General features: G+C 36.3%; 1 protein-coding gene across 4 annotated transcripts in view; it reads right to left on the reverse strand.

Annotated features, from left to right (window-relative positions):
• The window catches only part of LOC144365985 (uncharacterized), a 93916-nt gene that overhangs the window by 58297 nt on the left and 10642 nt on the right, over window positions 1–24977 (reverse strand). The window contains exon 3 of one of the 4 annotated variants that reach the window (XR_013424738.1): window positions 9645–12225. The exons of the other annotated variants lie outside the window; for them this stretch is intronic. The gene's annotated coding sequence lies outside the window, so the exon portion shown is untranslated. Of the gene's footprint in view, window positions 1–9644; window positions 12226–24977 lie in introns of those variants that run through there. 4 annotated transcript variants of the gene reach the window in all.

The following is a 24977-nucleotide window of genomic DNA, read 5'->3' on the forward strand; positions in this document are numbered from 1 at the left end:
TTTGAGCTAGATCTCAAGGAAATATAGACAGCCAGATACGATAGAATCAGGAAATTCTATTTAAAATTAATAAATCATGGACAGAAGCATACAAAAGAAACGCACAAGGTCTAGATGGTTCAACTGAGATGAGATCATAGGAATGGAAGTTCAGAAAGTACACCACAGATGTGGAGGACCCCAAATATAAAATTTACTTTTCAGGAAAATATAATTTCCTGAAAAAGATAGAGTGGACTAGTTAGGAGGTTATTGCATTTTTGTGGTCTGTATTGCAAAATAAATGAGTTTGAAAATAATGAACAAAAGTTTATAATTTGAAGATGATTTTATTATATACCCTCATACCTGTGAGCTAGACAGAAATAGGGTCCCTGTCATCATTTTAAGGATGGAGTTTTATGGTTCATAAAGATTGATTCACTTAACCAAATTTACAAAGAGTTCAGCAGTGAAGTCTTATCTCTAAGACTATGATCTATATTTGAATCCAGAGTTCTGAATTGTGCTGCGATTTTCAAAATGTGTTACCATGACTAGAAAAAGTTTCCTTTTGAAATCCCTTTTAATTGGAAGTTCAGCTTCTAATACAAGCAAGATAATCTTTCTAAAAACCAATCTCTCTATTGAAAACTCTAAACTCTGGACAAAATACAATAGAGAAGTATCTTGGGATTCTGAACATAGAAAAAAGCAGGGAGAATGTGGAGTGGAAGCAAAACTTGAAGCAACAGCTGGCAGGAGAGCAGGGAGTGGCTCTGGCCAGGGTGTGGACCCTCTCTGTGTACTAAGGATGCCAGCTCAGACGGGCACCTCAACATCACATACATGAGACAGGTTCAAAACGGTGGGATAAGACATTTTAAAACTGGCATATAATTTAAACAATCAACTGAAGGAAGCAAGACAGTGCCAACTGAACTGGTAGCCTAATAAAACAAAAGGACAACGTTCAACATAGGGGCACTCAGAATCTATAGAACATAATATTCTGCACGCACTATACAATCCAAATCGACATACAAAGAAATGGAAAAAAAAATGTGATCTACTCTCAAGAAAAGGATAAGAGATATTTACCTTGAGTTGAGCTAAATACTGAAACGATCAAATGAGCACTTGCAATCAGCTATAACTATGTTCCATGAGGTTAAATAAGTATTCAAAATGAATGAAAGAATAAGGAATTTCAATACAAAATAATCCACAGGACAGTCTTAAGATCAGAATAAAGATATAATGATGGAAAGATATCATTCAATAGGATGAATGGATAGATAAAATAGCTCCTAAGGGAGCTGTATGAAAACGTCAAAAAATCTAGCAAGTATGTTAGGGGTGTTCCAGAAAGAGAAAATGGAGCAGAAAAAAAGTCTAAATTTAGAACAGCCAGGTTTCCCAAGTCATATGAAGGACACAATTTTACATATTGACAAAGTTCAGAAACCCATAAAAAATATACGTTCAAAGAAAATCATATCTAGACTCATCACAGTTCAAACTGCAAAGTACTAAAGATATGGAAGAAAACTTGAAAGCAGTCTAAAGGAAGAGGAGAAAGTTGCCTCATATAGAGGAATCCCAAAGCAAATAATTGCAGATTTCTCATTGGAAACCAGGGAGGACAGAGATGGGGGATTGATATATTTTAAACACTAAAGTACATTAAATGCAAAATTATATACCAGGTGAAAATATCCTTAAAAATGAAGCTAAAAATGACATTTGAAGTCAAAGAAGACTTAATGAAGTATTTCACCAATGGAATTTCACTGTCAGAAATTCTCAATGCATTTTTTCAGGCTGAAGAGAAATGTATTCAGAGAAAAATATGTAGCTTTAGGAACAAATTAAAAGCATTAGAAAAGGTAAATATCTTGGGAAATATTTTTCTCAAGTTCTATAAAATACGTATTGCTACAATCAAATTTAAAGCATCATTTTGTGAGATTTTCAATGTATAGAGTTGTATCATATATGACTATATCATGTGAAATAAGTATCAAAAGGATTCCTATAATCATAAGTTTTCTAACTTGAAATAAAATTGTATAATATTAACTTTAAGCAGCCTGGGAAAAATTAGGAATATATATTGTTATTTCTACAACAAACATATTTTAAAAATACAATGAGGTCTGAGAAAAATAACAATGAGGCATGATAACATAGAAATTAATGTACAATGGTAAAAATTATTCTAACAACCTAAAAAAGGTAGAAAAGGGGAAGGTGGGACATAAACAAAGTGAGAAAGACTAACAGAAAATTAATAAAATGGATGCCATAAGTCCAAGCATATAAATAGTTATATTCAATGTTAATAATTTTAGCAATATAATCAAAAGTCAGAGATTATCAGAGTGAATTTTAAAAAAGCGAAATTGCTAGTTATGTAGTCAACATATGCACATAGGGTAATAATATCCAATTCGTTCTGTTATCCTTCCTACTTCCATACCCCCTCCCCTTCTTTCACTCCCCTCTGCCTAATCCAAGGCACCTCTATTCTTCCCTAACACCACCACCCCTTATTTTGGAACTTTAGTTATTGTTAAAAAAAATCATTTAATTTAATTTAATTTATAGGTCCATAAGTTATAGAATTCTAAGTAAATGATGACTTTATAGATCTTTGTCTTTAAAAAAAAGCACATTGCCACAAAAAAATCTTAAGATACATACCTTAAATATGAAGACACAGACTGGTTGAAAGCAAATAAATAAAGCATGATTTAAATAAGAAGCAAATAATGAAGAATAGAGGGGGAAATATCAATATTAGATGTTAGAGATCTCAAGACAAAGAGTAATTACAGATAAGAAGACAGACATTTCCTAAAGATAAATAGGAACAATTCATCATGATGACATAACATTCATGGGTATGTGTGTATCTCACAACAAAGAATCAAAGTTCAAGCAGCAAAAATTGACAAAATTAAAGAGAAAATTAGAGAATTACAAAATCACACTAGGATATTTAACACCCCTCCCTCATAAATTTATAGAATACTTAAAGAGGAAAAATCAAGAAATATTTAGAATATTTAAACCACCATATTAACTGTCTTGATCTAATTGACATTTGTAGCATACTATATCCAACAATAGTAGAAAACACAATTTTCAAGTGCACATGGCACATTGCCAATACTGGCAATAAAACAATTCTCAAAAACTTTCAGGGACTGAGATGATACGATTCACATTTTCTGGACACATGAAATTACAAAGCATTATCAGTAAGGTACCTTGAAATACCACAAATATTTGGAAAGTGAAAATCATGCTCATAAATAATAAAAGGGTTGACGAAAAAAAAGAAAACCACAAATGAAATCTGAATATATGTTGAACTGAATAGCAAATATCAGCATATTAAAATTTGTGAGATGCATAAAGCAATGTTTTGAGAGAAATTTAGTTCTTTAGATGTTTATAACAGAAAAGAAAAAATCTAAACTATTAATTACATAAGGTTCCAACAAAAAGTTTACGAAAAAAAAGGAGGAACAAAACGAAGACAAGTAGAAATAATAAAATAATAAAGATTAGAAATAAACAGAAAAAAGGAAACAGGAAATGAGCAAAGAAGAAAACTGATTTTCTGGAAAAATAAAAAAAATTGATGAACTCCTATCCTATGCTAATCAAGAAAGAGGGCACAAAAGTTACAAATATCAAGAATCAAAAGAGGATAATCAATACAGATCTTGTAGATATTGAAAGGATCATATAAAAATATTTTTAAAGTCAATAAATTTGGCGATTTTGGTGAAATGGAAAAAAATGCATTGAAAGTAATACTTTTAATAATTACAACATATGTAATAAAAATCTAGACATTCCTTTATCATTTAAAGAAATTGAACTAGTAAAAAAAATTTAACAACAAAAAAAACAAGGACAAATGATTTTACTGGTAAATCCTATTAAACACTGAGGAAAAAAATAAAATTAATCTTTTGCACAAACATTTACAGAACTGAGAGAGAGAGAGAGAGAGAGAGAGAGAGAGAAAGTGCTGACAAACTCATTTTCTGAGTATAAACCTAAAAATTACAGACCAATATACCTCACTAACATGGACACAAAATATCAGCAGAATTCAGCAGATACATTTGCATTTTTATAAACTGAGGAATAGAAAGGTTGTTCCTCAATCTGATAAATACACACAGCCCTCATATTAAATGAAAAAATATATATCAAACATTTCCTTCTAAAATGATTAATAAAATAGGAATACATTTGCCATTTCTATTCAACATTATAATTGAAGTCATAGACACTGTAGTAAAGGAAAAAAAATAAAAGAAATATATAAATATTATAACAAAAGAAGTAAAACTGTTACTATTTACCAAAATCTCAGAGAATCCTCAAAACACTCAAATACCTCATGAAGAGATATAACATTCATGGATTAGAAGATTCAATATCACTAAAATGGTACTTATAATTAAATTAATCTATAAATTTAACATAATTTCAATCAATGCTTTTTTGGGTACAAATTATCAAACTATTTTTAGAAGATAGATAGATGGATAGAATAAACTAAGAAATTACTAAAAAAAAACAAAGTTCAAAGATTTATCCTACATGATTAAAAACCACAACAACAAAAAATAAATTCCAAAATAAATTCAAAGAGCTTTTCTGAACAACCTAATTTTACAAAGGGTTAAAGACTAGAATAGGCACTCTAGCAGAAAAAGATAAACAGATGACAAACAAACATAGGAAAAGATATTTTACATCATTTGTCATTGAGGGAATGCAATTCAATTTACAATGAGACTCCCCAGCATGCCTGTTAGAACAGAACACACCTATTGGATCCAGAACAATGACATCACCAAATGTTGGTCAGCCTGGGGAGCAACAGGAACCCTCAATCATTGCTAGGGGGAATGCAAAGTGGCTTGGCAGCTTGTCAGTCTCTTACAAAACTAAACATACTCATAACAATGTCCAGTAATCATACTCCTTGGTATGTACTCATTGAAACCTTGTGTCTACATAAAAATCTGTACATGGATATTAATGGCAGCTTTATTCCTAACTGCCAAAATTTGGAAGCAATTCAAGTTTTCCATCAGCAGGTTGATGGATAAATAAAATGTGATACATCCAGGCAATATTATTATTCAGCATTAAACAAAAGAAAAACATGGAGGAATTTTGAATGCACATTACTAATTGAAAGGAGTCAATCTGAAAGTCTACATGCTACTTAATTCCAACTATATGACATCCTGAAAAAGACAAAACTATGGAGATAGTGAAAAGGTCAGGGGTTAGTGGAAGGGATACATAAGTAGTTAGAGCATTTACAACTTTTAGAACAGTGAAATTACTCTGTATGATACTGTAATTGTGGGTAAATATCACTACACATTTGTCAAAACCCATAAAATGTCTAACACTAACTTAAACTAAAGGCTCTGGATGATCGTATGTCAATCTACGTTCACCAATTATAATAAATATCCCACTCTAATGGAAGAATGTTGATAATAGGGGAGTTCTTAGGAAATTTGGGTTGCTTTAATAGAATACTGAAGATTGGACGGCCTGTAAACAGAAACTAATTTCTCACAGTTCTGGAAGTGGAATGTCCAAGTTAAAGGCACTGCCACATTTGACCAGGGCCTACTCCTGGTCATAGTCGGCCACCATCCTGCACCATCCTTCATGTGTAATGGAGTTCTTTGAGATCTCTTTTATAAGAGCATGCATTCTACTCCCAAGGGCTCCACTCTCATGACCTAGTCACTTCCCACCTCCAAATACTGCCACATAGGGGACTAAGTTTCAACATATGGGTTTTGTGAGGACCCAAACACTCTGTTCATATCAGGGGTGCTAAGCATGAACACATATGGGGGATATATGAGAAATCTCTGCTCAATTTCTCTGTGAGCCTAAAACCACTCTAGAAAGTAATATATTTTTTTATTAAACAAAACAGCTATTTATAAGTGCATAGTAATCAAAGCAGTTTGAAATTAGAGAAAATCAAATGTAATAGATTGTATAAATATGCCCACATATATACTGTTAACTGATTTTTGTTGAAGGTGTCAAGGCAATTCAATGAGAAAAGGATGGCCTTTATCAAATAGTTATGGAACAACTAAATAATCTATATACTTTTAAAAATGAACATTAAACTTTAACCCTTGCAATACACAAAAAATTAATCCAAATGTATAATAGATTGTGTTAGCTTTCCATCATTATAATAAAATACCTGACATAGTCAACTTATATAAAGAAAAGGTTGATTTGGGGTCACATTTTTGGAGGTTCCTGTCTAAGATCAATTGGTCCCTTTCCTCTGGACCTCTGGTAGGTAGCACGAAATGGTGGAAGTGTGTGGCAGAACAAAAATGCTCACCTTACCATCAGCCAGAGGTTAAAAAGTGAGAGAAAGGGACTAGAATGTCACAGTATTCTTCAAGATATGTGTCCAGTGGCCTAAGAACCTCTCACAAGGTCCTGCTACCAAAATACTTCACTACTTCCCAGTAGCATCATCACCCTGGGCACTTGGCTGTTAACACAGTTCTTTGGGAGACATTCAAGATGCAAACTAGATCATGGAGCTACATGTAAGACCTAATTATATAAAACTTCTAAAGGAAACATAGGAGAAGATTTTTGTGACCTTGAATTAGACAAAAAAATTATATATATATATCTTAGGTAACAAAATCCACAATCAGTGAAACATTGTGAACAATCAAACCTCCTTAAAATTAAAAGCTTTTGATCTTTGAATTAATGATACCATCAATATTTAGAGGGAAAAAAAGCAAGCCACAACTTGGAGAAACATTTATAAATATATCAAATAAGAGACTTCTACTTAGAACACTCTACATAAAGTACTCTTATATTCAATGATAAGTCAAACAACCTTATTTTTAAAACAAGCAAAAAGATTTGAAGGAATAAAAAAATCAGAATTCCTCAAAGAAAGTCTGGGAATTGTTAAGAAAACCCATGAACTGATACTCAATATCAAGGCTCCCATCACATGTCAACAACCAAAAAGACTGAATACAGAGGGCAGCTGTGTGGAGCACATGAAACTTCCGCCCCCTGCTGGCGGGAATGTAAAATGGCACAACCACTTTGCAAAATTGCTTGCCAATTTCTCAAAAAGTTAAACATATACCTCCATATGGCCCATCCATTCCATTCCTAGATATTTACCAAAAGAAATGAAAACATATGGACACACACAAAGACTTATGCATGAATGTTCATAACAGCTCTTTTCTTAATAGACCCAAACTAGAAAAATCCAAATGCCCACAAGGTGAAAGAAAAACACATGTGACATATCTGGGCAACGGAATAATACTCAGCTAATAAAGGATCAAAAATTGATGTACACAACAAATGGATGAATCTCAAAATAAATATACTGAGTGAAAAAAAGACAAAAGGCCCATATGTGGTTCCATTTATGAAATTCTGGAAAACTCAAAGTAATCAGTCATTTCCCATGTTCAGGATGCAGAAGGAAGAGGCGGATTGCAAAAGAGCACAAGAGAACATTTTGGAGACATGGAAATGTTTTTTATTCTGTTTCTGGGAGTGTTAATTGACAGATGTATACATATGTCAAAACTCATCAAATTATGTAATTTAAATATATGCCCGTTAATTGTACATAAATTAAACTTCAATAAAGTTGGAAAATCCCCACAAACTACCTTTTAGTCCTGGACTGAAAGTAATCCGGTATAGCTAAGACTACAAAAATAAATCAAAGGAGTCCGAAAAAATAACCAAAGCAAATAACTGTAAATGGAAAGCCTTCTAATTCTGCTCAACTCCACAAACAAAATAAAGCCACATGGCTAAACATTCCAGGTCGGTGGTTCACTGTTTTGGCTGGGCTTTTACTCAGAAGGTCCATTCAGTTTATATTTCCAACAGGAACACTGTGACCATGACTCATTCTTCAATTAGAACCATCAGCACAACTGTCGGAAAGCTAAACCCTGGCGTGGTTTTCATATGCAGAGAAAAATCTCTGACAAAAAACAGCACTTCTATTGAGTGTGCAGATGTTGACTTTATAAAACTGAAAGCATTCTCCTCCTTGTCCTCACTCATTGTATTTTCTGGGCACTACTACCTAATAAATAACCTCTTTCATATTTGCAACCAGGCTGTCATTGTATCAAAAATCTGCAATAAAATAGAAATTCCAACAGTGAGTTCTAGCTTGCTTTGGATTTTTAAAAATAACTTTTTAATTTTTTTCTTTTGCTCTCATAGAATTGTTTATAGCCAACGAAATACATTTATATAAAATGTTACAACTTGCTTTAATTAAGATAACGTGTGCAGAATTAATAGTGGCCAAGGATCAAACAACTTGAAATTTATTTCAATTTGTATCTGGAAAAGGCCAAAAAAAAAAAAAAAAGAAGAAGAAGAGAAAAAAATGGAGGAGGGGGTTCTCATATCCGTATCAGTTAGAATTCAGTATTTACTGGCCAAGCAAATTACATTAATATGCTAATAGAGTCCTTAGTACATATTATACCTAGTGTGGCATATAAATTTTGTTAATGAAGAGGACAAAAATAACTTAGAGATGGAACATATAGCAACTAATGAAGTTATTGTGACGGTGGATATGATATAGTAGAATAGACCATTATAGATCTTTTTCTAAAAGAGGTTAATAATAGTACCAATTATTAACAACCAAATGAGACAAATAATATATGTAAAGTGCTTTTTAAATGTCTGGTATAAAGTGCTTAAAAATGTCCAAACATCTTTAATGATAATGATACTGTATACCAGCACACTTCTGACCCCATCAGAATTAGACTCATGGATACTATTCTGCTGTCCTTAGTCAAACATAACTTTTCTCCCTTCCCCTCGTCCCACCCCCCTCCTACTCTCTCCCTCCACCTCAGCTGTGTGAGTACAGAGGCCAGCAAATGACCACAGGCCTTAGATAACAAAAGGATGGAGCACATCTGGGCCTCTGAATGGCTGCATGGAAGGCTGTCCACCAGTCAGGACCACCCATCACTGGACTTTGCATGATCAAGAAGCAAATTTTCTGTGTTCATGCACTGAGATCGGGAGATGCCATCTGACACCGCCTACCCTAGCTTAGTTTATTAGTTTGCTGGGATTGCTATAACACAGCAGCACAAGCTGAGCGACTTAAAAAATGGAAATTTATTGTCTTACAGTCCTGGAGACCAGAAGTCTGAGATCAAGATATGGACGGGACCATGTTCCCCGATACAGGCTCTAGGGAGGAGTCTGTCCCAGCCATCTCTCCTGGCTACTGGAAGCTCCTGGGCTGGTGACATCACTACAGTCTACACATGAAATCAGGGCTACACAGTGCCATGTGAAGATTGTGCATTTGTTTTTATGTTCAAAGTTCCCCTTTTGGTACAGACCCCTATCATATTGGGCTAGGGCCTTAGTGACTAGTTTAACTTGATTCAATTAAGACTGGGGAGTGAGCTGTGCCATGCACATAGATCAAGCATGTGACGGTCTTTCCCTAATGTCAGAATTCACTGAATAACAACAAATTCCCACGATACACCACTTTCGTCAACAGCATAGTCAGAAGGTGAGCAGTGGAAAGTTCTTTTATTCCATTCCAATCTTAATTTCTAGTACACTCAAGCCACACATTGAACTTCACACAATGTATGCATGGATTACAGAAGGACTAAGAGAGGGTTAAGTTGGCCACAGGGTAACAGAATGCTGTGACAAAGGCACAAGCTGAGAGTAGGTATAAATGCAAAGAGTCGCTGTAGATAAGGGATCTCATGAACCAGTTCCACTGAGGCTCCGGCAGTTTCAGAATGGCAGCTTGGAGTGGCTGTGCATTGATCCCACACACAGGAGAAGCTGAGCTGAAGTCCAGGGACAGAGAACAAGAGGTTCGTGGATGTGGCAATTTTTTCTGGGCAAGGCTCATGAAGAGTGAGCAGGTGACAGGGTCAGGATGTCTCCATGCCCAGTCTTGGGGAGCTCCTGCTTTTATGGGTCTTAGGTGAGGGGCTTACAACTGGATGAGGTTGATAGTCACCTGTATCTGGTATTGCTGATAGGATGGAAATGCCCACGTGTCCAGGTGCTCCTGATTTAGTTTGACAAGTTGGCACAACTGAAATATTTGTCAATGTGTGCCTTATGGTTGGACCAGACAGAAGGTGGCTGTTTACTTGTACAAACAACGTTGCAGAGTCATTCTGCTTTAGCACTTGTACCCAAAATGCAGCAGCTCATGGCAAGCGACTGCTCCAGAAAACGGATTGACTCAGGGTTAGACACAGCCTGAGAACGGCTGTTCTATGGAGTAACTCACAGCAGGGTACAGCCTGCTCTCCACAAAGACCCTATCTCCAAATATGCCCACATCTGAAGGCTATCTACTCAACATAGGACTCTAGCTTACCTTTCCTCCAACACATGACATTAGTATAACAACTTAACCCATAACACAGATATTACAGCTCATTCCCACGTCCTCATCTGTGCATAGCTCAGCAAATGAGCAGGATGTAAGATGGTGGATATGCACCTCCTGGACTAGAGAAAATCTTGTGATCTTTGAGTCGTCCTCCCAACGTTACTACTCACCTCTATTTTATTCTGCATATTGATAGATATCCATAGTTTTCTCCTCATTGTACATCTATACACATTTCTGTCTTTTTGGTAATGTGGATCGGGAATTAACTGGTCACCCAATCCCCAAGAATTATGGATAATGCTCTCAGAAGTAGTTCAGTAAATACTTCAGAACAATATTTAAGCATGTGCTTTATCTTTGTTACAGAAAAGTCAAACTAGTGTTTTATTTCTGTATAAAAATAATAGGGAAGTATATAGTCCTACTAAAATCACTTTATGTCAATAGTAAGAAGAAAAGCAGATACTGAAATGAGTAAAATGTGATCAATAAACTAATCGAAATTAAGGAGGCCACAGTTTGTACTGGCCTTGGACAATGCTTGTATCCATGCATATGTGCCATTCAGTACAAATACAGAGATGGAAAAAAATTCTGGGGAATAGATGCCTGATCATTTATTTCCCCTTGCTCCCACCAGTAACTCTAGAGCCAACTTTCTTCTCCAATGAACTGCCTTTTTTACATTCTGATCCTTGCTTTGCAATAGTTCATTATTTCATATTTGAAACACTGACGTTCATATTTGAAACATTAAATACTCCCTAGAAAGCTTTACTCTGTCTTTATCTTAACATATAATGAAAACCAAAATAGCTCAGATAACTGTTTTTCCTACCTGCAAACCAAAGAAGAGGCTGACAAACAACTTATTCCTGTAATTCAGTTTAGAAAAAGACCAAGCGAAGGAAATTCAGGCCGTAGGCAGGTTATTGCATGGATCCATCACATTTGAAGTCTAATAACTTTTTCAGAAGCACAATGAAAGAATAGCAAACCACTTTCATTTGAATAAACTCTGCTTCCACAAAACATAGAATTACCAAACTACATCAAAGGCCATGCACTGAATACCCCAAGGAAGGTTTTGAGCTTAAAATTTAGAGAAGGACTTGAATCAGTGGTTCAGAAAAAAAGACAAAGAATTTTCTTTTCAATAAGAAGCAGTTGAAGAAAAGAAAAAAAGAAAAATCACTTCACTTGATTATAGGAAAGAAATCAGATGAACCCAGAGTAATATGTAGGTCAGCATCTTCAGGATCTGTAAGAGACAAAGGCACATAAGATTCCAAAGTTCTTCCCATGTCCACAGATTTCTTTTCTTTCATTCTTTGCAGTGCAAGGGATTGAACTGAGGGACTCCCTCTACCACTAAGCTATATCCCCAGCCCTTCTTATTTTATTTTTTTTAAATTTTGAGACAGGTTCTCCCTAAGTTGTTTCAGAAGTAGGTCTCAAACTTGCGATCCTCCTGCCTCAGCCTCCCAAGTTGCTGGGGCTCTTTAGAGAACATTAACTTTTCCTATGTTGATCTGGGTTGGTCACCACAAAGGTGTCTCTAAATTGGGTCAGAAGATTGAAAAGAGCATCGTGACTCTGGATCATCAGCTGTCTTAAAGCACAAGACAAGCCATGGGTACAGTGGCCAGAGCGGGGTCCTCGAGACGTCTTCTTTTCTAAGTGCGATGACGCATTACTTTTTGCTTTCTGCGGTGTTTTTTCAGTTCCTAGAATTTATGACAGAGAAAACTGGATTGAGAAGGAATACCAGACAGTCCTAATACCAATGACAACACAAGGTTAAAAAAAAATTCTAACTGAAATTATTTCAAGGTCATCAGTTTCCTGGGAAGGAAGAAAACATTTTACAAGCTGAAACTACAAATTTGATTTGTTACAATTTAAGGTAGCTAGGATAAAACCCAGAATTTTTCAAGTCTGGGAAATATGTTCGAGAATACAACACAAAGCAAAATTCATAACAATACATAAAGCTACTATTTTTATGTGAGAGCTATCTTTAGTTCCTCCATATGGCCTCCTTCCTTCTGCCACAGTCATGCTCATCTCTTCTTTCCTAAAAATACCTTCCCTCTTCAATGAGATTCTCTTGAAATTTTATGTAATTGTTCATTTTCCGTTATCACCACTCTTTTCCAATGAGATGCTTCTCCCCCAAGTCTCCCTTAACCCTGAGAATCTGCACCCTGAGGACCACTCTACCTGCTGTACTCGACAGCATGGCAGCTGTCCCCAGCCCTTTCCCAGTCCACCTCCTGCACGACCTGGGGGCACCTTATTCTGAGCTCTGCTCTTGGGTTATCTTCTTGCTCTTTCCTTCTTAGTGTTAAAATTCCTGGTTCTCCCAGTGAGTGAGTCTCTGGTTATACTTTTTCATCTTCTTCCACTGAAAATCTTCAGCTCCTTATTATCTTAATGTGCACATTTCTTCCGATCTTCTAAACTCAGTTATTTTTCTCCACTAGATACCCACACATTCTTCCAAATCTGTATTTCTGGCTTCTATAAACTCAAAAATCTTCATTACCAACTATTGGACTACACACACATCTCCATCTAAGAATTCTACCAAAATCCAAACTTGATGTGACAACAGCCGTTTCCCATTGAGTTTCTGCCTTAAGCTTGTGTTCAATCATGCAGCTCTTAGTAATGATTTTTTTCTCCATTCAACAGATGCCAACTTTGATTCACTATTATTTTCCAAGATAGCTCCTTCACCTTTTCAAGCTCAGCTACTTTAGCTCCTTGTTTTACTCATTGATTTGTTCCGCGAAAATATATGCAGTGTTTACCACACACCAGGTTTGCTGGATATTGAAGATAAAAGTGCAACACACACAGCAAGATGTTGGTCCCCATTTCTCTTTAATTCTTCCATCAAAGTCTGAAGTGAGTTTTAAAATAAATTAAATCTTGTAACTGTGATGTATATAATAAATGTGTGTTTGGGTGCTGTTAGTGTGAATCATCAGGGGCCTGATTCAGGCGGCCAGAAAAGGCATCTTTGAGAAAAAAAAAAAGATGATTCAAGTGAGAACAGATCCCTAGGTGGATGATGAAGAAGGGTAGTCTGTCTGGTGGCTTCTTGTGCTTCCAGAAATCTTAGCCATGACTCAGCTTACACTGAGAACATTTCGAGGAAGCCCTCTGTTTACATTGGGGAAAGCATCTAGATAAATTTATAAAAATGAGGCCCTTTGGAAAAATACTAAGACCACAAATTGTTATAAATAAACTATCATTCATGAAACAGGAGATGCATTTACTTTCGCTGTGGAAGGGACTTGTAGGGTAGGGAGGAAAAAACAGGGGAAAATGAGGAGGAGAGACGAGCAGTCAACGACACGGAAGAAAAGACCAGGCAGTGCAGAAGTGAAGGGACCAGTAGCAGTCCCTGGTCTGGGAAGGGGACACAGTAGGAGAACAAGATGCTCAAGGCTTTGCTTGATCCATGGTGTTTATTTGACTCCTCGGTAGACTCCAAGGCACTGTCCTCTTCCGGGAGAAAGCTATTTATCTGATCATGCATCAGGTGGCCCTGCAGTCACAGGCCTATCCCAGTCCCAGGCAGGAAAAGACTGATTAGTTTAGGGTGATCATAAATACATTTTTTTTTTCCTGATGAATTTAGGCATGGGCGTGTGCCCACGCGCTGGCTCCTGAGAAGGTGGTTGACACTCTTTAGGAAATGTGAGGCATTTTAAACCTTTTTGCTCAAGCAAAACGTGGGCCTTACCAGGGCTAACTTGAAAGATTCACTCTTCCTAGAACTACTCCATTACAGCTCCTCCTAGGAGACAAGACTTTCTGCTTTTCATTCTTTCTCCAGGTTTCCTGTTATTTGCAGCCCAAGGCAACATAACTAAGAGACTTGTCAGTAAACTGATGAAAGAAATGTATAAAACCAGAGAAAATAAACTTGCTTAATACATTCTAGGGTAAAAATTTTATGATGCATAAAACATTTTTTTCAAGCAATTCTACCATGTTATTTACCGAGACATAATTTGTTAATCAACTTAAATATCTATTAGCTAGTAAAACTGCAAGATACTTATTATGCATGTTTTTAATGTTCCTGAAAAGTAAATAATGAATGACATAAAAATCATTCACATTGGCAATTATATTCTTTATGTTGGTAGCTAATAAAAAATTGTCTATGTAGGACATGAAACTTGACCCAACCCATTTTATTCTTAAAATTATAATAGAATTCCCAAAATAGTTTGATTCAAATCTTCTATAACTTCAAGACATCTTCCCAGTTTCTTTAATAGGAGCAAAGTGTTGATCACATTCTATTAGCAGTGTATATTTCCAAGCTAAACAAACATGTTCTTATAAAACTATGATAGAGAAGTAAGAACATAACCATTGTAGGTACTGAGCTAAACAACTTGCTTACGCTACCTCATTTCAACCTCGTAACTTCCAATTTTTCGAATGAGAACCCAAGACTTAGAGTATTCCAGATCTGTCTGTGTACAAAACCCATTGAAACTCTTAATTACTTTTTAAGTCCCGTAACACCAATGTAACTACAGTTTTATGCTCAAAATTGTTTTGTAATGGAACTGTACATTTTCCCCACTTATTTCAGAAAAAATAAATAACATGGTCTTGTCTCTTCATAAAAAATTTTTAATAAATTGAATTCTATGTGGAATAAATGCAGAGCAAAGATATTTCAAAAGCATGTAAGATAGGAAAGAAAAAAGACTGAACTAAAAAGGTAAGTTTTTTACATGTATATGTATAATGTATACCTTCTCTGTACATCAGAATATTCCACGATATTAAAATTTAATGTTGGTCTACAGAAGTTCATTTAGATATTTAATTCACTATTCATTTAGAATAGTTTTTCAACATTTTCTCTGAAATCACTGGAGACTCAAACTGTAAATCTCAAAAAATAAAAGCACACTTATATTGAAGGAATACAAAAAAAAAATTTAAAAAAGAAACCCTCAAATCTCAGCCACTGTGTTAATTCTTTTAAAGACATAATCATGTGAGCTACTTGTGTGCGTGCGTGTGTGTGTGTGTGTGTGTGTGTGTGTGTGTGTGTATGTTTCTGGGTATTGAATGCCTTATTGCATGTGAGGCAAGCACTCTACCAACTGAGCTCTATCCCCAGCCCTATGTGAGCTATTTTAATGAATGTCAAACTTATTGTCTTCCACTGAGATGCTCTCTAATTACCAAACTGATTATAACAAAATCAAACTCTGTAGAGACATGCTTACTGCCGAGTCCTGCAGCTCTTACATACATGGGTCCTGAGCTATTTGTGTTGATACAGCACACACATTTTACATGCAAGAATGGTCTCTTCCCTTGCCTCATGGCAAAACTTGTTCTGTTGACTTGATCCAAAAATAATTTTCAAATTAAAAGCATGGAATGCAAAATTACTTGAGAAGTTCTCATTTCTCAGGCTCAGCATTTTTGACAAAAGGAATAGTGAAATTTTAGTAGAAACAGAATGTGACGTAGATATAGACCTATCTTAAAAAGTAATGAAGCTGGTTTTCTATCAGTTGAACTTAGCAAATGCCTGCTGGCTATTAACATCACTTTTTCCTTGAATACATTCTCACAATCAAGTCTTTTATTTATCAAACACACAATCTTGCCCATATATCACTACCAGCAATAAATAAATAAACAAACAAACAAACAAATAAATAAATAAAACTATAAAATAGAAATTTCCAAATTTGTAAAAGTAAAATGTAGAGAAAGATTGATGGCGTCATAGCAACTTACCAGAGACAGAAAACTAAGACACACGTATTTTAAAATATGTCTGGGACTACATACTTTCATCTCTTCTCCTTCACAGAAACTCAATAAAATGACCATTAAAGGACTAAAAAAGCTATAAAAATACAAGAACTAAGAGAACAAGAGAAGAGAACAGTAAATAAAACTACCATTTGGAAGATGAAAAGCAGATGACTAAGTAAAATGGAGAAGGCTACACGCTAAGAACTTGCGGGATGGAATATCAATGAGAGTGGTGCCAACATGCCCCCAGGAACCTGGGAAACTCAGGAGGAAGAAGAACCAGAAGCTTTGCAGGGAAAGGACAATGCCTGCCACTAAAAGAGGGTGTACAAGACAAGGGCTAAACCCTGGGCACTACCCCGTGCCCCACACAGCCACATGTCACCTTTCTGCCCACCCTCCCACAGGAACACCCTCCACAGGAAATAAAATCTGAAAGGATGACTCCAATATATCAGGCAAGGCAAAGAACAGCAGGGAGGCATGGAGAACAGCAGGGAATTTCTGTGGTCTGAAGGTCGGTTTGCCCCTCCAAGTTAATGCTAAAACTAGTCCCCAAGGTGGTGGGCCCAAGAGATGGGGTCTTGGGAGGTGGCTAGGTCATGAGGGCTAGTGCTTTTCTGTACGAAGCCTGCCTCTCCCCCACCACATGAGGACACAGAAGGTGTTATAGAGATGAATCAGGGAGGATCATTTACAGACCCTGACTGCCAGCATCTTGACCTTGGACTTACAGCCTTCAGAACTGTGACTGATACATTTCTGCTGTTTATGAGCCTCCCAGTCTGTGATATTCTACGACAGCATCCTAAACAGGGTGAAAATGACATGAAATTTGGAATATGAGGCAGCACGAAGCAATCCCCATCTCACACCCTCCCAAGAGACCTACCAAGACAAGGAGAGCATTTGAAACTGAAAATAAACTTTCAACAGGAGGATTCGAAACTAAAATTTAAAAGAATACAAATCAAGAAGAAATAGAAGAGGCAAGAGGGATATTTCATATTGACAAAAGGAAAAATTTACTTCGGGAACATGACAGCTATAAACTCCATGAACTCATCAATATTTCTTTTGAAATATACAAAGGAAAACTGATAGAACTATAAAGGAGAAATTGACAAAACTACAGCCATAATCATGATTGGTTACTTTATCACACGTCTCTCAGAAACCTATAACTCAAGAAAAGAAAAACAGAAATAGAGATTTATACAATTAGCAAGGTAGATCTCAAAGTTTATAGAGAATTTGTATCTAACATACAGAGAATATACACTTTTTTCTAATGCCCACAAAACATTCACAAAAATTGGCCATATAGGGGCTGAGGTTGTGGCTCAGCAGTAGAGCGCTCACCTAGCATGTGAGAGGCACTGGGTTTCAATCCTCAGCACCATATAAAATTAAAAACAAATAAAAATAAAGGTACTGTGTTCGACTACAACTAAAAAAAATATTTTAAAAAATGTTCATATACAAGTCCATCAATGGAAAAACATGAAATTCCAAAATATGCTATTATATAAACAAAACTTATTGACCATCGTAAAATTAATTATTATTATTATTATTATTGTTGTTGCTGTTGTTAATGCTGAGGATCAAACTGAGGGCCTTGTGCAACCTCTGCAAGCACTCTACCACAGAGCTATACCTTCCACCTTCAATATACTTCACTACAGTCAATAAATGTTGCTTATATAATAGCAACAGTTTTGGAAAAATAAGCAGCATTAAACTAGGTACCAAAATCAAAAGATTTAGCCAAAGTCATGCTCAGAGGGAGAAAAGTCTTAAAAGTATTTATTAGAAATTAAGAACAAATGAAAAGAAATGTATTAAGCTTTTAATGAAAGAATCTAGATAAACTCCTTTAAAAAAAAAAGAGCTATTAAGGTCAAAACAGAAATTTAAATATATTTTTTAAAAATGAGTTGATCAATAGAACCCCAAACTAGATAAGAAATGCAGTATTGGAGGAGGTCTGTTTTTCAAGTGCCCCAAACCACCATAAAATAGAGAAAAGCAAAGATGCAAAAAGCTAGGTGACAGGTTATCTCACAACCCCCAAAGTGGGCAGGGACAAACCACTGAGAGCTTCCAGATCACCAGGCATCTGGGTAGGAGGGGGCAGTGGGAAGAGTTCTGGGCTTCTCCCAGGCCACCCAAACCCAGAGACATTCACTGTGGAGTACAGCAAGGTGACCAAAGACTGAGAACAGGAGGGGCTCCAGGATCCAGCCAACAGGACTGGGGAAAAACTCACTTTCCAAAAGGTCTGATGGTGCTGAGCACATCTGGACCTTAGGACTCATAACATCAGCAAACCGGAGCTCCATTCCAAAGCAATGCCGTACCCTGAAGAAAAATGGCTGGGAGTAAAATCCAAAGTAAGTACCATGAAGCAAGATAAGGTCCACATAAAAGTTGGGAAGGAAAGCAGAGAAGGCAGATCTCAGAAAAGGTGAGGCTATTTTTCCATTATTGATAGAAAATAGAAATATTTCTAGAGCTAAGAAGCTAAAAGGGGGGGTAAAACTACCCCCTCACCGGCCTTCTATGAGTAAAAGTATACTCATGTTACATTAAAGAAGAACAACAACAACAAGAAAGAATTTCAATCAAATGTCATATAAAGTTACTTTAAGCAAAACAGGAGCCAGACAGCATCTTCACACAAAATACAAACATGCTGGAAAGAAACTCTACAGATAAAACTATTCTCGTGTTTTAACACAAGTCACACCAGAACCTATGAAACAATACAAATGCAAATGAGAAAAAAATCAGCAATGGAGAGATTTGTGAAACTAAAGTTTTGCAAAGAGGTAGCACAATTCATGAAAGACTTAACATTTTTTTTTAAATCATCAATAAGGTAGATAGGCTGGAAAGAACACAAGTGCCAGTACCTTAATAGGAAAACAGAAGTTGGAAAGGAGGAAAATTTTAAATTGAAAAGGTATGAACAATAAGATAAATAAGAATTGAGAGAAATGAATTGATTTGGATTATGTATAAATAAAAATATAATGGGAGTCTCCAAAGACTCAAACTCATACAAAAATTGCAATTCAACAAAAATTTTCTGAAACAAAGTAGGACTTGAAGCTATGTATTGAAGAGTGACCACATATCTTTAAAGACCTGCCTGGAATAGCCAAAATGAAGTCATGATCTATTAAAATCTTAGAGGTTTAAAATGAAAGGAGAGAAAGCTAGTCCAAGAGGCCAACTGTCTCAACAGAAAAGGCATCAGACTTTTTACCCTGTCTCTTTATCTGAAGAACTAAGGCTAAATAATGGTTATAAGGAAGATAAGTTAATACACAATGGCTTTGCTTGTTAATTTAATAGATCCTTTTTCTTCATTTTGACTTTGGAATCAAGCAAATATTTAATATTTACCTTAAAAGTATCATTCCAAACTCATGATGAATTTATTTAAAAACACATTTTCTAGCTCTTTCCACTGGAAAGACCTAAAACTAAAGATTAACTCAGTACCAAAGAACATTCCCCCAACACTCAGCTGTGGTTCCTTAATTTGTTTTCTGCTAAAATGAAAGAGTTCTTGAACAAGTTTCTGATTCCAGACACTTGAACACATTTTTATTTGAAATTATATATTGTCTGTAGAAGTATAAGTGAAAGAAGACAGTCCATGCTTGTTAATTATTGAAGCTAGAGAATGGTATATTGATTCCTTAACTACTCTTTCTACATTTGTATATATTTCAGATTTTTTTCCATTGAAACTAATTTTTTTTTTTTAGAAAAACCATTAAGCATGATCAGACAATTTTTTTTTTCTCCAAAAGGTCAAAGTTAGCGTTGGGAGGGAAAATGACACCATATAAGGAAGATATTTTAAATTGTAAGTGCATATGTATTTATGAATAATTTAAATTAGTGAATTTCTCAAAGTTGACTCAAGAATAAAATCTTGAATGTATTACCTGGATTGAAGAAATTAAAATCATGAAGATATCACTCTTGGGGGATTCACTAGGCACGGCTAGCTCTATGGTAGATTCTATCAAACTCTAGAGGAAGAGAGATTTCCTATCTTACAGAATGTTTTTTAAATCAAAGTCAATTTTATACCATAAATACACTTCATAATAAAATATGAGAAGGACTTCAATTAAATCAGAAAGAAGGAGGTGCCCACTGTCATGGTACCGTTCAGCAGTGTACTGAAGACTTTACAGGAAAGAAGGGAGGGGCCGCAGGGAGGAAGGATCTGGAGGCATAAATACAAGACAGAACAAATGTCATCATTAAAAAGTGATATGAAAAAATCCAAGAAAATCAACCAAAAATTGGAATGAGAGTTTAGAAATGTAGACATGAAAATGCACATGGCCAAATCAATATCCCCCCTTTACAAGAGGGCAAATTGGAGCGAGGGAAGAGGAGCATTAGCTTCAATGCTTCCCAGTGATTAAACTGTTTCCCTGAGTGTGTATTTCTCACCAATACACAAGACTGAATTTCTTACTTGAAAACAAGGCATTTGGAGACATTAAAAATGAAAACTGAGAAACCCAAAGCAGGAAACATGTAAAGATAAGGTGCTCATGGCAAGGTGTATTTGGAGATGAACTTCTACCCCTTTAGAAAACCAGAACTATCTTCAACCCTTTGTTCTCTTCTTCCTATCCTACCCATTCTCCTCCTATCCAACAAACTGTAGGCAAACAGCTAAGGTCACCTAAACCAAGATACGGACATCGGGTGACTAGTTTTTCCTTCTGGCTCTCCACATACGTTAACTTTCAGACTCTTGCATCAAGATGTCCAGTTACTACAGTGACACAGCCATATCAATGTTAATAGCAGCTGAGTTCACAATAGCTGATCTATGGAACCAACCCAGGTGCCCTTCAACAGAAGAATGAATAAATAAAATGTGGTGTATATATAATGGACTATAATTTAGTCATAAAGAAGAATGAAATTATGGTATTTGCCAGTAAATGGATGGAACTGGAGACTATCGTGCTAAGTGAAATAAGCCAATCCCAAAAAACCAAAGTCCAGATGTTCTCTCTGATATGTGGATGCTAACACACAATTAGGTGGGGTGGGGGGGATAGAAGTTCATAGGATTAGACAAAGGGGAATAGGAAAGGCAAAATAAATTGGACATAACTTTCCCATGTTCATATATAAATAGATGACCAGTGTGACTCCACATCATGTACAACTGCAAGAATGGAAAGTTATACTCCATGTATGTATAATATGTCAAAATACACTCTACTTGGGGCTGGGGATGTAGCTCAAGCAGTAGCGTGCTCTCCTGGCATGCGTGCAGCCCGGATTCGATCCTCAGCACCACATACAAAAACAAAGATGTTGTGTCCACTGAAAACTAAAAAATAAATATTAAAATTCTCTCTCTCTCTCTCTCTCTCTCTCTCTCTCTCTCTCTCTCTCTCTCTCTCTTAAAAAAATAAACTCTACTGTCATGTTTATCTAAAAATAACAAATTAAAAATTAAGATGTCCAGTAACCAGGTATTTCTGACACACTGAGATGAAGGTCCTAAGATTTAGCCACAATGGCAAAATATCCTGGAGACTCATGTTTTAAGAATCATTTAATTTTTGTATTATGAAACTTATTATAGCCTTGTGTTTTAACATGAGATCATTCAAATCACCTAAGGTACCTAAAAAGTCTCCCTCCCACAAACTATGCTATCAAGGACCAGGAAGAAAACACCTATTTATCCTACAGCTCTGGCAGCCGCGCTGCAAGCCCAGGTGGGAAGCCCACTCCACTCCGGGCTCTCCTTCTCAGAGCTAAAGCCCTTTTATCAGTCAGCTTGTCCTGTTTCTTCCAATGACTTTCCCTTTTCCTATCTCCTCTTTCTAAATGTTTTTTAAATTGGCCTTAAATAAATGTTTGCTAGGTTTAATTTAGCGGAATTTCTTTCCTTGCTTTTACTGCTCCCAACAGCGTGATTATCCCAGCCTGTAAGAAACTAAGAAGGTATATTTAGTCAGATTTTAACATTTTTGTTCTTTGGGGGGTACCCCCCCCATAAACAGCCTCATCTACAACTAATTAAGTGGTAAGCCAAGGCTAGAATCCAGATCTCCTAACTTCCAGGCTAGTGCTCTTTATGCTGCCCAATTGCCTCCAAAACCATCCAGAAGGTGGGGAGAAAACGTAATATTATAGAAAAGAGCAATAACTTGATGGCTTCTGGATAACAAAATGGAAATTATCAGAAGGATGGTAAGAGCTCCTGAGTTGACAGTAAGGCCGAGGATGCAGACTTGCAGCTGGGAGGATGCAGGAAGCCCAGGGTGAGGAGTGAGAAGGCCAAGGGCATCGCCAGGTCCAGGAGCCAGTGGTTTATGGTGATGTCGTCTGAATTAACGTGTGTGCCAGCTGCTTCTCGTCTGCCACCTGCTGGGAGCTGGAGGGTCACGTGTGTGCTCCAGGCCAGGAGAGACCACACATCAGACTAAGGCTCCTGGCTACAGCAGGCAGGAGGGGATCCCCTGGAAACTGAAAGTGCAGGTAACAGCAGAGAAGGATTCTGTGAGAATACAAACCAATAAGCACGTCTTATCTCACAGAATCACCAAGATGAGGGAGCTAGTGTGCATGTGAAATGTTCTGTAAACATGTTTCTTCTTCAAGGTAACATGGGACAATCGCACATGATACCTTTGCTTCTAACAAAAGAAATGTTTTTCCACAAAAGAGGGAAATCCCATCTACTCTTCTCAGATCACACCACATAACTATTTTAACCCCTGGTCATCTTGCAGCTGAGACAGGATTGGACTGTGCAGATGACAGCTGGTGCCACCACTAGGAGCTGAGAGATGCTGTCCGGAACCCAACTCACCAGGGAAGACCTTCATCACCAGCCTTATACGGTTTGGCAGGGAAGGATGCATGTTTCCTCTTTTTCATTAGAACTAAAATCTAAATGCAGCCCTGTCTAATGTGCTTAGACCCATGTACACTGAAACCTCCCTATCGGTGCACAAATAGCACGTCACAAATAGAGTGCTACAGGTGACGCTTCCATCAGAGAAGATTCTATCCATTTTAATTTGCTCAACTCGCTCAAAATGGTAAAGAAAACTAGCTTGCAATGGAGGCTTGCCGCTCACAAAACAGAGACAAAACAACCCCCAAAAGAGGAATGTGGATGGCATCGAGACAGTGAAAGCAAGAGATGAAAACTTAAAAAACAAAAATCAAACAAACAAAAATCCCTGAAACTATCATGGCAAGGAAGAACAAAATGTTATTAACTGAAAAAAATACAAAGAAAGAAAGGAGAGAAATTCAGAAACACAAAGAAAACTCAAGAAACTAAAAAGCATGATGGTAGACAATTACAAGGAAATAAAATTAATAACGGGATAAATATAACATTGAGAAAACCTACAGAATAAAAAGACTGTTCACACGTAATAACAATATGGATATAAGAGGGTCTTGCAACGGAGTCCAACCTTTGAATAGAGTTTTAGAAAAAACAGAAAAAAAAACGGGACGAGTTCATCAAAAAAAATAATAATTTCCTTCTCCCTTCCTTCCTTCCTTCCTTCCTTCCTTCCTTCCTTCCTTCCTTCCTTCCTTTCTTTCTTTCCTTCTTGTGCTGAGGATTAAACCCAGTGCTTCCCGTGTGCTAGGCAAGCATTGTACCACTGACCACAACCACAGCCCTCAAAGAAATAATTTAAGAAAGTTTTACAGGACATGAAATAATGAATTTATAGATTGGAAGAATCCCAGGCTGGACAAAATATGTGTGTGTGTGTGTGTGTGTATGTGTGTGTATATGTGTGTATGTGTGCATACAAATGCTATACACACACACACACCCATATATGAATATATATAATTATGTAAATATATGATGCATAATTTTAAAGATCTATTATCAGAACCTGAAGTCATGATACATCAAAGCATCAGGATTAAAGAGATTTCTAACAGCTTTAGATAAAATTTGAAGAATGTATACAAAAGATCAGGAATTAAAAATAGCAAAAAGAAAATTTAACAACTCTAGAAACCAGAAGACAATAGAAAATATCTTCCAAATTGTAAGGGAAAAAAAGTTATTCATAAAACATTTCCATCTCAAATCAAACCTGCTATCAAATGTGTACAAATGTGAATAAAAATTGAGAAAGAATTTTCTTAAAAGAAAATTTACTTGAATTATAAACCAAGTTGTGTTCCCTAACAAAGTGTGTTAAAGCAAATATTATCATATAACTGTTATCCACAGACCTTCATGAATTGCAGGGTGGAGCCTACAGGGCCATCCAGAATGAAATGAGCCAGAAGGTCTCCAAGAGCCAAATGCAATGGCACACGCCTGTAATCCCAGAGGCTCAGGAGGATCATGCTGCAGGAGGATCGCAGGTTCAAAGCCACCCTCAGCAAAAGTGAGGTGCTAAGAAACTCAAAGAGACCCTCTCTCTAAGTAAAATACAAAATAGGGCTGGGGATGTGGCTCAGTGGTTGAGTGTCCCCCAGTTCAATCCCCAGTACTCCCCAAAAAAAGGTTTTCAACAGAAGGGAAAGGGTCAAAAATCAACCTTTCTGTGTTTTTGATATGTGTATTTATATCCTGTTGCTGCTGTATAAAATTATCACTCAT

Source organism: Ictidomys tridecemlineatus, chromosome 8 (genome assembly GCF_052094955.1).
Source record: "Ictidomys tridecemlineatus isolate mIctTri1 chromosome 8, mIctTri1.hap1, whole genome shotgun sequence".
NCBI lineage: Eukaryota > Metazoa > Chordata > Mammalia > Rodentia > Sciuridae > Ictidomys > Ictidomys tridecemlineatus.